We start from the raw sequence: 12,198 nt of genomic DNA on the forward strand, positions 1-12,198 counted from the left end.
AACAAGTGCTGTCTGATTAATTGAGCCAGTGGTTCTATATAGATGGCGAAAAGAGAAGGACTAAGGCAGCAACCCTGTCTAGTTCCTCTCTCCAGGAAGAATCTTTCTGATAGAGACCCGTTTACTCTTACTCTAGCTGTCGGGTTTTGAGATATTGATACACTGAACAGATTTGTCATCAAAACCAAACTTTTTTAATGATAAGTAAAGAAATTCCCAGTTGACCCTGTCGAAGGCCTTCTCGGCGTCAAGACTGATTAGAGCGACGGGTAGTTTATTTCGATGAGCCTTATCTATTATATGAAGAGTTCTTCTTATATTATCATATGTTTGTCGGCCTTTAACAAACCCTGTTTGGTCCTCATCTATCAAATCTGGTAAGAACGATTGTATTCTAGAGGCTATAATAGAACTATACATTTTGTAGTCTGTATTAAGGAGTGATATAGGTCTATAATTTTGACAGTATTCCCTGTCTTTTTTCTCTTTGGGAATTACAGAAATTATAGCCTCTTTCCATGACGGAGGAATTTTCTCCTCTCTTATAACCCAGTTGAAAGTATCCCTTAGTAATGGTATCAATTCTTTAGAAAAAATTCTATACCACTCTGAAGGGAAACAATCACTCCCTGGTGCTTTGCCTGATTTACATTTACCCATTGCTTGTTGTAATTCCTCAGTGGTTACTTCTACAGTTAGACTTTTATTTTGTAAATAACCAATAGAGGGCATATCTAATGTATTAAGGAACTCTAGTACTTTTGTTCTATTCATATCAGAGGTCTGTTTGTATAGTTCTTCATAGTAATTCTTAAAAATATTTCCAATTTCTTTTGGATCATATTTAATTTGGTTTGTTTTGGGATCATGTAATTTAGGAATTGAATTATTAATCTGTTGTTTTCGCATTGCCAATAATTTAACTGCTCTTGGTCCTGCTTCATAATAGGTTGTTTCAGAAATCTTGCCTTTTTCTCTACTTCTGATTGTAATAAGCCATTAATTTATTTTCTCAATTTCCCCATTTGAGCCATCACCTCTTTATTTACATTATGTTTATGTTTAAGCTCCAGTTGCTTTAATTCTGAAATAAGTTTCTCATAATGAGCTACTCTTTCTTTTTTTAAAGTACTTGTAATAGCTATTAATTTTCCTCGAATCACTGCCTTGAGTGCATCCCATAAAATAGAGGGGTCCAAATTACCTCTGTTTTGATTGGTTGCTGAGAACTTCTGACAAATACAATCTGAGAGACTCTTGGCCATGCAAAACTCTGGTGCTGGTGGGCTTTGGGTGGTTGCTATAGCTTTGCTAAGTGGTTGCTACGCAGTTGCTAGGGTGTTCTGGGTGGTTGGAGCTGTTGCTAGGGTATCACTAAATGGTAACTAAGGTGTTCTAAATGTTAATATGTTACTATGTGGTTGCCAGGGTGTTCAGAGTGATTGCTTGGGCATCACCAGACCTGGTTGCTATGTTATTGCTTAGCTACTCTTTCTTTTTTAAAAGTACTTGTAATTGCTATTAATTTTCCTCGAATCACTGCCTTGAGTGCATCCCATAAAATAGAGGGGTCCAAATTACCTCTGTTTTGATTGGTTGCTGAGAACTTCTGACAAATACAATCTGAGAGACTCTTGGCCATGCAAAACTCTGGTGCTGGTGGGCTTTGGGTGGTTGCTATAGCTTTGCTAAGTGGTTGCTACGCAGTTGCTAGGGTGTTCTGGGTGGTTGGAGCTGTTGCTAGGGTATCACTAAATGGTAACTAAGGTGTTCTAAATGTTAATATGTTACTATGTGGTTGCCAGGGTGTTCAGAGTGATTGCTTGGGCATCACCAGACCTGGTTGCTATGTTATTGCTTAGTGATTGCTAGGGCATTCCGAGTGGTTAAGTGGTGTTTAGAGTATTTTAGTGTGTTGCTATGTGGTTTCCGGAGTGTTCTAGGCAGTTGCTTTGGCTCTACTAAGTCATTACTAAGGTGTTTTGGGTGGTTGCTAGGGTGTTGCTAATGTGTTTGGGTGGTTCTTAGTGCATTGCTATGTGACTTACAAGGTTTTTTGGGTAGTTGCTAGTGGCTTTTGCTATTTAGGCTTTTTTGATTAGTGGTTGGTATGGATTTCCAGGTGATTACAGTAGTTGCTAGGGTATTAATAAATGGTTATTATGGTGTTATAAATATTTTTCCCCTTTTAGTTAACACAATGAATAAATGGTATGGATGTACTGTGGAGTGGATGTTTGTCAGTGTTACAATATATAGACATATTACACCAAATTTTCAAATCAAAGTTTAAAAAATATGAAAGGTGCAGTATGTAATATTGACAGATAGTGGATGAAATAGGAACTGCAGTCCAAATTCAAAATATTGGAGAGAGTGGTTTCTCCTGCACCGTCCTCCTCAGACTTAATGAAGACGCGGGTTGCCAGATTGAGGACACACAACAGAAGCGAGCGCAATTAAAAATGGAAGGTGATGAGCCTTACACTGTAGGTTGATGAGTTGATTTATCTGTGTTTTAATATGACTAGTCACAGAGCGTTTTAGATGGATGCTGAGGCTTTTTAGGTCGTGTAGAATCTGTGTCTCCTGATCCAGTTTGTTTGCTGGCTTCCATGGCTGCAGTATGCTGTGTTTTCCACTGACTGGCAACCCAGGCTGGCGAAATACTAGTGGCAGTGGGGGGAATAACACAGACCAAAACAAAAACAGACATTCTGACATGGAACTCACATTTCAATATAGAATAACTGGCTGTAGTATTGTTTTGTTTTTAGAGAAACAAGTATTTGAATTTAGCATGTTTCCTAAATCTCCATACATATTATAGTATTTTTTTATGCTTTAGTAGTCAAAAATGACATACAACACCTTTAATTCTCAATGACCTGACCCTTTTAAGGTCATCTGTAAAATAGACACTAAACCAAAGTGGTTTAAAGCAAGAATAGGTGAGAGGTCACAGCCTTATGTTGCTTTTAGGACAGTTTGGTCCTCTTCAACCCAGAAGGAGTCCTCGAAACTGCCATACACGGCGTGAAAGATGTAGCCTTTTATCAAATCTGACAGAATTTATTGCCAAGTCGAGAAGAGTGTGTGTTAACTGCATGGAAAAAGAGGAGGGTGGGGAGAAACAAATAGAAAGAGAGAGTGAGAGAAAGAAAGAGAGAATCATCTCCTTCTGACAACACAGCTGGATTGGCTTTGTTCATCCGAAAATGGAGCATCGAAAAACTGGAGCTGTCTGCCTGCCGCTGACACGAAAGTGAAAACAGAGGCTGTGATTCCACCCGAACAGGAAGGACCAAAAACATGCCATAAAATGAATGGGGAAAGCAGAAAATAAAAGTGCAAATGAGAAAAAGCCCTTGATGAATCATTTATGTTTTGTTGGATGGTCTCTTTATTCTCCCCGTGAGATGTAGGGGGACGGTTATGGATGATTATCATTTTATTTTCTGACTTTGTACTGCCCCGGGAAGCAGTACAGAGCTGATTGTGAGGTGACATGAGGTGATGTGCGGTTCATGCAGGGGCAGGTAGGAACGCAGCTGTGCTAAACTGACAGCTGAGGAAAGCAAAGGAAACCAAGGGGGGATTTCCACACACAATACAGAATTTGCCCTTTTAGACGGGACTTGATTTACTTTTTATATCATGTTCGCTCTTATCACAGCAAACTCAAAACCGATCTCAGGTTCACTAGGGCCCCAAATCCAAGTAAGCTGCCCACCCAGGAAACACTTTTTGATATCATAGATGCTGGTCCAAACATTAGCCAGAACAATGATTCTGCCTTATGGTGCGTTCATATCGACAGTGATTAAAATCTATATAGGCTCCAAAAATATATATACAATTCACTGCAGTTTCCAGCCAACATGAACATTGATGGCATTGAAACACCAACAACTTTTATTCATTTTCACACAAATGAAGATTACATGGGCAAATTATAGATTAATAAAGTCTTGTTTTCACACATTTCCTTGTACAACACTATGTTATATGATATAATGCATGATTTGTAAAATAATACATTTTGATGTTTGCATTACATAACCAGCTCCATGCTTTTCTAATGTAGTAAACTTGCTCGGTAGCGCACCCGATACAAAACACACTGGTACGAGTCCCATGAAACACGAGTCACGATAAAAGATCTCAAATGCATTTTCATCTCACGTTTGCTTTTGTTAACACTATTGGTTAGACTTAAGGTCTGGTTTAGTGTTCATGGTGCATTATTTTCAAACGTGATAGAGCATTAACCTTTTAGTGTCACTCACTGGACATTTAATTTCTGAACTGCTATGATACATACAACAACAACCACTACAACAACACGTTCACTGAACATGCTTTTAGTGCCACTGACTGGACATTTCGCTTTGAAAGTGTCACACTATGTATAAGAATGAACAGATATCGCCATAGGCACATTTTTCCCAATGAGCCTGAGTTGATTAAATTGCTTGAGGCCAGTAAGTCACTGATTCTTTGACAACAAAAGCAATAGACAGGGAAAATGTCCACTTCACACTTTCAAGAGCTTTCCAAGAGAAATCTGGCACTGGCAATAGATCTACTACAATATAATGGAATATTTGTCATTTAAATGGCAGAAAAGTCCACAGATTCCATTTGAGCCTGGTTGGGTTATGACCAAAATACAAAGCAGCATAGCATATATCCTGCATTAATAGGGCACACCCATAATGTTGTGTTGCAAACAGATAGTGGATGGAACTAAAGTATTAGTAGAAAATAGTTAAATGCATTTCAAATGCACCATTTCTGCCTTCTTGTTAAATAATCTAGTTGTTAGATCAAGTGATCAAGATCACTTTGTGTGAACGGACAGAAAGCATTCATGCATTCTTATTGGCTGATGACACCACATCAGAGGATATGGTAGAGCACAAAATGAACGTATAACCCAGACAAAGTGTGTGGAACCAGACACAGCTGACCATCTGAGGATCTGGGTCATGCCTGTGAAAGTCCACAGCTGCTCCCCTGGAGAATCCTATGGAAGGGGATGTTCTTTGTTGTGTAAAATTCCAGTTGGAATTTATTTTATTTTATTTATTTATTTATGTATTTTACATATCACTCCATTGCATTCAGTTTCTTTATTAAATGTACTGTAGTTTTCATTTTCATTTGGTTATTAAAAACAACAATAACAATAATAATTTTAGTATACATTTTTGAATTTAGCTGCTTTAAAAAATTTCATTTTGTTTTTCATTTGATTTGAAATATGCAAACATTTCACATATAATTGTTTTTGCTGGTGTAAATATGATGGTAAACACACATCATTTTCATTTTGGGTGACCTATTCCTGAATCAATTTATACCATTTACCACATATTTCATACCTCTTGACGTGAACAATATTTTAAAAAAGCCCTTTGAGTTTCTCTGAATGTGAATAGACTTACAGTCATTGCAGCACATCACATGAACATTTTCTGAACAAATCAGGCACAGGAATCTCCATTATGATGGCTTTTGAGTAGAACCTATTTATATTGCGTATTTATATTTATATTTATTTTCCATATATTCTGGTTAGTTTGTTCAGAAGCCAGCAGCATGCGTGACATCACCTTCAAGCAGATATGTATTGCCTAGAAAGAGAGTCTGGGAGAGAGAAAGTGAAGCGCTCAGTTCAGTCCTCAGGAGCGCAGTCTTTGTGGGGTTACCATGGAAACAGTCTTTTACAACTAGAAGAGCTGAAAGTTTAATATGAATACATCAGTAATTTTCTGTCATGCTGGTGGGCTAAAGATGCTAAATTACTGGTTACATTGTACTACAGTCCGTATTGTTTCCTGATGATTAATACATTATTGTTGGCATCTTTGTCACCAGTGCAATTTGAGATTTGTAATTAATGCATTCATTTTTATATAGTTCTAATTGTTTGTTATTGTTTTTTTTTTTTTTTTTGGACTTTACAACATCTATTTATGGGGTCTGACTGAATTACTGATTGATTATATACATAAAATTATTATTTAATGTATTATAAATAATAGGAAAAAATAAATATAGTCAGTGTAGTTTGTCTGTTTGTTTATTGGACATTACATTCTAAATACACTGGCTATATTTATTTATTAGCTATTATGTATTTACAGTTTTCTGTACATTTTAAATAAATAAAAATGACTTGTTTGCTTGTTTGTTTGTGAATGTTCATAAAACAACGCAAATAATAAAAATAATGTCATGATACTGTGCAGGAGGAACGAAGGACACACAAAGTGACATTAACAGTCTTTAATATTAGAAACACAGGGATTAATCCACATCAGGAGAACACACATTTAGGGGAACATAGTAGACCCGACAGAGACAGAATGCTTAGACTAGGACCTATATACATGACGAAACGAGGGAATAATGAGGAACACAGGTCCACAGAATCACTACAAAATGAGACCAGGAACAGGAAAACCATATATGGACAGGAAACACGGGAGAAATTGGGTAACGAGCACGTGTGGAGGGAAAACACAACACAAAACAGTCCATAATCCTGACATTACAGGGCGGGCGCCCTGGAGGCTGGTATAGGATAGGGACAAGGAAGGCCTCCAAGGTGGATCAGGGAGCTCAGAAAGCCATGGCAGGGAGTTCAGGGGATCATGGCGGAACAGGCGAAGGAAGGAGCCAGGGAGGAAAGAGGAGGGACTTGGAGCATGCAGCACTAGGTGGGACCCAGGCCACAGCCATAATGACGAGCCACGGTGGAGCTGACGGAGGGAGGAGCCATGGAGGAGGAAGGGCTGATGAATCCAGGGGGCCGACCAACGGCGGCGGAGCAGGTGGTGGAGGAGCCCGAGGCAGAGATGGAGAGCCGATGAGCCAGGGCGACGGGGAGGATCCGGAGGGCCAAGGCAGAGCAGATGGCGCCGGCGACTGACGCGGAGGCATGGATCCGAAAGGCCGCGGTGGAGCCAGAGTGACAGAGGAGGAGCCGACGGGATGAACGAGCCTGACGGAGCCGAAGGGATGATGCGCAGGATGGTCGACGCCAGACCAAGGCAGAGCCGGAGGGACGAGGGATCCCGGTGGAGCTAGGGACTGCCGGGCCACGGCGGAGAGGAGGGAGCTAGGAGCAAGCAGGAGCAGGTGGGAGGGTAGGCATTTGTGAGCCTCCGGGCTTTCAGGACTGAACTCAGGAACGGGAGCCCTCCCTGGGCTGGACATGGAAACAGGAGACCTCACTGGGCGGGACGTGGGAACAGGAGTGATAGAGGGCTCTGCAGCAGGAGGGAGGAAAGGGGCCAGATCAGCATCCCAGTCGATGAGGTCCCCTTCTATAACCTCTCCCTTGCAGTCCAGCAGTCCCAGATCCATTATCAGCTCACCCTCAGCCATGGTGCAGGGGGCGGAGCTCCTCTCCACACTCTCACTGTCCGCGGCATTCTCCCTCGTGGTGGGCTCTGTTGCCGGCTCTCGCACCTTGACTGACGTCACTTGCAGCTCCGGCTCCACGGCGCAAGGCAGAGCCGGAGGGACGAGGGAGCCCGGTGGAGCTAGTGGACTGCCGGGCCACGGCGGAGAGGAGGGAGCTAGGAGCCATGGTGGAGCCGATAGGTCCACGGGCCGAGGCGGAGTCCGGGGCTTAGAGGCTGGAGGTGGAGTCAAGGGATACTCCAGCCACAGCAATGCTAGAGGATGGCAGTCCTGCAGAGCTCTCACCATGCTGATAGTGGGCTGAGGACGAGCAGAGGTGCTGCCAGACGACAGCGGAGGAGGAGGCAGGAGCGGGTAGGTGGGTGGGCATTTGTGAGCGTCCGGGCTTTCAGGGCTGGTGTGCGCTTCCCACACACACCAAATTGCGACTCCCAGCACGGGGAGCACAACTGACAGAGGAACGACTGGACTGAACTCGGGAACTGAGTCACTCTCTGGGTAGTACGGGGAAACAGGAGCCCACTCTGGGCTGAACTCAGGAACTGGAGCCCTCTCCGGGCTAAACTCAGGAACAGGAGCCCTCTCCTGGCTACAGGTCTTTGCGGGCGAGGGCGGTGAACCGTGCGGCTATCTCCATGGCCACGGGGAGAAACAAGAAAACAAAAGACTGTCAAAAACCGGAAACAAAACGGGTAGAAGGGGCGCTTACTTATTGTAGGTCGGGTCTTCTGTCAAGATACTGTGCAGGAGGAACGAAGGAGACGCGAAGTGGCATTAACAGTCTTTACTAATAATATTTATAATAATAATATTTATATATATATATATGCACAGTATACATATAATTCTAGTGTAGTTTATGACTATTATTTGTTTACACATTTAGTAGTATTTACATTTATAATGATGTAAATAAATTTAAATTATTAGAATTATTGTGTATTTATCACTAATATTGTTTATTATTACTAATTACTATTACTTATTTAGTACTAATATGTATTACATGCATTTATTCCCTCAAAGACTAAAGAAATCCAAGATTATCCAAGGCATTAACAGTCTTTAATATTGGAAACACAGGAGTTAATCCACATCAGGAACTTGGAGAACACACACGTAGAGGAACATAGTAGACAGAATGCTTAGACTAGGACTTATATACATGACGAAACGAGGGAATAACGAGGAACACAGGTGCACAGAATCACTACTCAGACAAAACGAGACCAGGAACAGGAAAATATATATGGGAAAATATGTGGGCAGGAAACACGGGAGAAATTGGGTAACGAGCACGTGTGGAGGGAAAACACAACACAAAACAGTACATAATCCTCACAGTAGTTTGTTTGTTTAATATAAATTATAATCTAACCACACTAACTATATTTTTTACTATTATTTTTTACATTGTTTTCTTCTTCTTTGTCTTCTTCTTCTTATTATTATTATTATTATTATAAACACACAACACATGATTTATTTATTTTCACAAATCACAGAAAATCTAGTTTGTTTGTTTTTAAGATCTTTATAAAAATCAAATTTTACTTCTTTAATGAATATTCCTGGCTCGATTGTGTGTGATCTATTGGTGCATGTTATTCCAAAAAATAAATATATAAATCAAGTCCCACTCTGTATATCTTTTCCTTGTTGAATAACCTTTTTTTTTTTTTTTTTAAGTTGGGTTGCGAATAGCTTTTCATGTTGACTTCAGAAAGATAGTTTGATAATGATCTAAAATTATAGTGTCGCTTCCCTTTTACACAATCAGCTCCTCTCCGCACATCTCTTTTATTTTACATTTTTGCCATGTGGGATGTCAATTAGTTCCAAGTGTGTGTTTTTAACTTTTAGAATAATTCACATGAATTCCACTCCAATTCACCTCTCCCACAACTTTTAATGCAAAATAATGAGACCGTATCCAGGGATTAAATAAATTTAATTGTGCGGTAGGTTTCATCCAGTCCTCCAGTGGAATTTAATGAATAGGCTGTGATTGCAGTATAGATCTTGGGGTTAAAACATGTTTGAATGCAGGAATCATGTTTTCCTGCACTGCTCTTCAGGATCACTGCGTCGGGCACAATATATGTATTATAGCTGAGTTTGTGAAATGTATAACGAGACAGAGAAATAATATTGACGGTCACAAAATGTTGTCATATACAGTACAACGTGTTTTCCAACTCGTGAATTAATCACTTGATTGCTGCAGGTCTTTAAAATGAATCAGTCTGAAAAGAATTAAGCAGGCACTTGTCACACTACGCTGTTGAGGGAACACGCTGGAGTCACGAGGAAGCGTTTAACAGTCTTTAATCAAGAAACACAGGCGATAATCCACAATAGGGGCTTGAGCCAACACACATAGAGAACGAGTAGACCTGACCAACACAAACTGAACAGACTAGGACTTTTAAACACAGGGCAATCAGGGGAACACAGGTGACATCAATGGAACATAATCAAACTAAACGAGGACAGGAACATGACCAAGTAAGGAAACACAGGAAGGACTACGGGGGCAAAACAGGTCCAAAAGTCTGACAGCACTGGTGAGAATTACTATGTGAATATATAGGAAATTATATTTGTTACAAACTTTTTTTTAAATGTTAGTTTAATTTATTATTTATAATAATAATAATATTTTTTGTTACATTTTAATACATAGTATTATATGGCAAAAGTATGTATTATTATCTATTTAATTATTTTTTAATTCTTATATACATTTCAAATAAATAAATACATAAATAAATCTAACTATAGCAGCAATATTCTAATTATTGCTATTTACTATTTATTATTATTATTATTACCATTATTGTTGTTGTTATGTGCTTTTATTTATATATATATATATGCACAGTATATATATAATTCTAGTGTAGTTTATGACTATTATTTGTTTACACATTTAGTAGTATTTACATTTATAATGATGTAAATAAATTTAAATTATTAGAATTATTGTGTATTTATCACTAATATTGTTTATTATTACTAATTACTATTATTTAGTACTAATATGTATTGTTTATTATTATATACATTTAAATAAATAGATAAATAATCTAACTACAGCATCAGTATTCTAGATAGACAGACAGAATCTCTCACTGACTGTATATCACAGCATGCATTTATTCCCTCAAAGACTAAAGAAATCCAAGAGCGCATGAGTAGCTCTCACTGTCGAGATCAAGACCTCTCTGTGAACTCCACATACAGTCAACTTCTGAACAAACCGTTCGCTTCTGTCCTGCGGATACAGAAGCGCAATACAACAAACAAGCCGCATTCAGCTCCGACAATCGCAGAAGAAGGGGAAAACTTTCAGGCTCTGTCTTTCATCTTTCCCGCGCAGAGAGCAAAAAGCAATGAAACAGATTTCTGGAACTCTCCTTTTCCCAATTAACCCGTCTCTCTGGCAACCACCAGTCACTCGTTTGCATATAGCTTATTTACTCAGCGCGTCTTTGATGTCGCTTCACTCTATTCAGAGTCACACGGGGTGAAGTCACTGTCTTCATGTCCAAATTGATGAAGCAAGAACAGAACTGACAGACTACTGGCTGTTTTCGGCGACATCCGTTACCTGCCTGAGCGTGTTGGGGATTGCAGAGAATGCATAAAGCTTTCTGTGTGACGAGGCTTTTGGTTCTAGTAGGACAACTCTTTTGGCCCTGCGATCCGTTTTGACTTTTATCTACACGCTGAGGCCTAGCTGAGGTATCTAGACGTGGCTCAGAAAGTCTTTACCTGCCCATTAATCATCCTCTTGGGCTTTAAGGGGAGTTGGCAGGCCCGCTCTTGTACAGGAGATGCTGTAATTTCTTAAGATCCGGGTCTGTCTGTTCTCAAACCGTCCACATCTGGATCGTTCAGGACCCCTGTGAAATGTAAAGTAAGAGTGAAGGTGGAATAAATGCTGTGGGAATGGCAAACACAACCACTAGACAAATGGGTAACTGATGTATGAGAGAGTTTTTCTAGTTTAAAACGCATGTACCACTTTCTTAGAAAGGTGTGTGTGTATATATATATATATATATATATATATATATATATATTATACATACACACACACACACAAAGAAAAACAAGTAGATAGAATAGAAAAAATAGAAAGCTAGTGTTTTTATATTAGGGGTGTGACGAGATCTCGCGAGAACCGACTGGTGTCATTACACTTAAATCAAATCACGATATGGACTTGTATCTGTGAATCCTGCATGTTCTGCCAGTCTCTGTTTATGAATGGCGCAGACCCATACTTGGAATCAGTGCTCTGCATTTAACCCAGCCAAAGTGCACATACACAGCAGTGAACACACACCCAGAGCAGTGGGCAGCTATTTTTGCTGCGGCGCCCAGGGAGCAGTTGGGGGTTCAGTGCCTTGCTCAAGGGCACCTCAGTCATGGTATCATTTGATTTGAGTAAAACTAGCGTCATATCTCATACACAGAACTGTAAAGGTATTCCCGGCAACCCGTCAAAATAAAAGTCTATATTTCAGTAGAATGTACATAGCCTACTACTACTACTACTAAAATGAAACATTATTTTTTAAGGAATAATCACACAAAACATTTCTTCCGTTTTTTTTATTTTAATAGTAAATCCCCTGTGTTTGCCAAAAAATCTTGTTTGCTTAACTTTCAATAATGAAAAGATAAATGATAAATTAAATTAATGTTTTATGCCTTCATTTGATAACCAGAAAAATGTAAATACACAACACA

This window comes from Sinocyclocheilus anshuiensis, unplaced genomic scaffold, assembly GCF_001515605.1.
Source record: "Sinocyclocheilus anshuiensis isolate Anshui unplaced genomic scaffold, SAMN03320099.WGS_v1.1 scaffold584, whole genome shotgun sequence".
Classification (NCBI taxonomy): Eukaryota; Metazoa; Chordata; class Actinopteri; order Cypriniformes; family Cyprinidae; genus Sinocyclocheilus; species Sinocyclocheilus anshuiensis.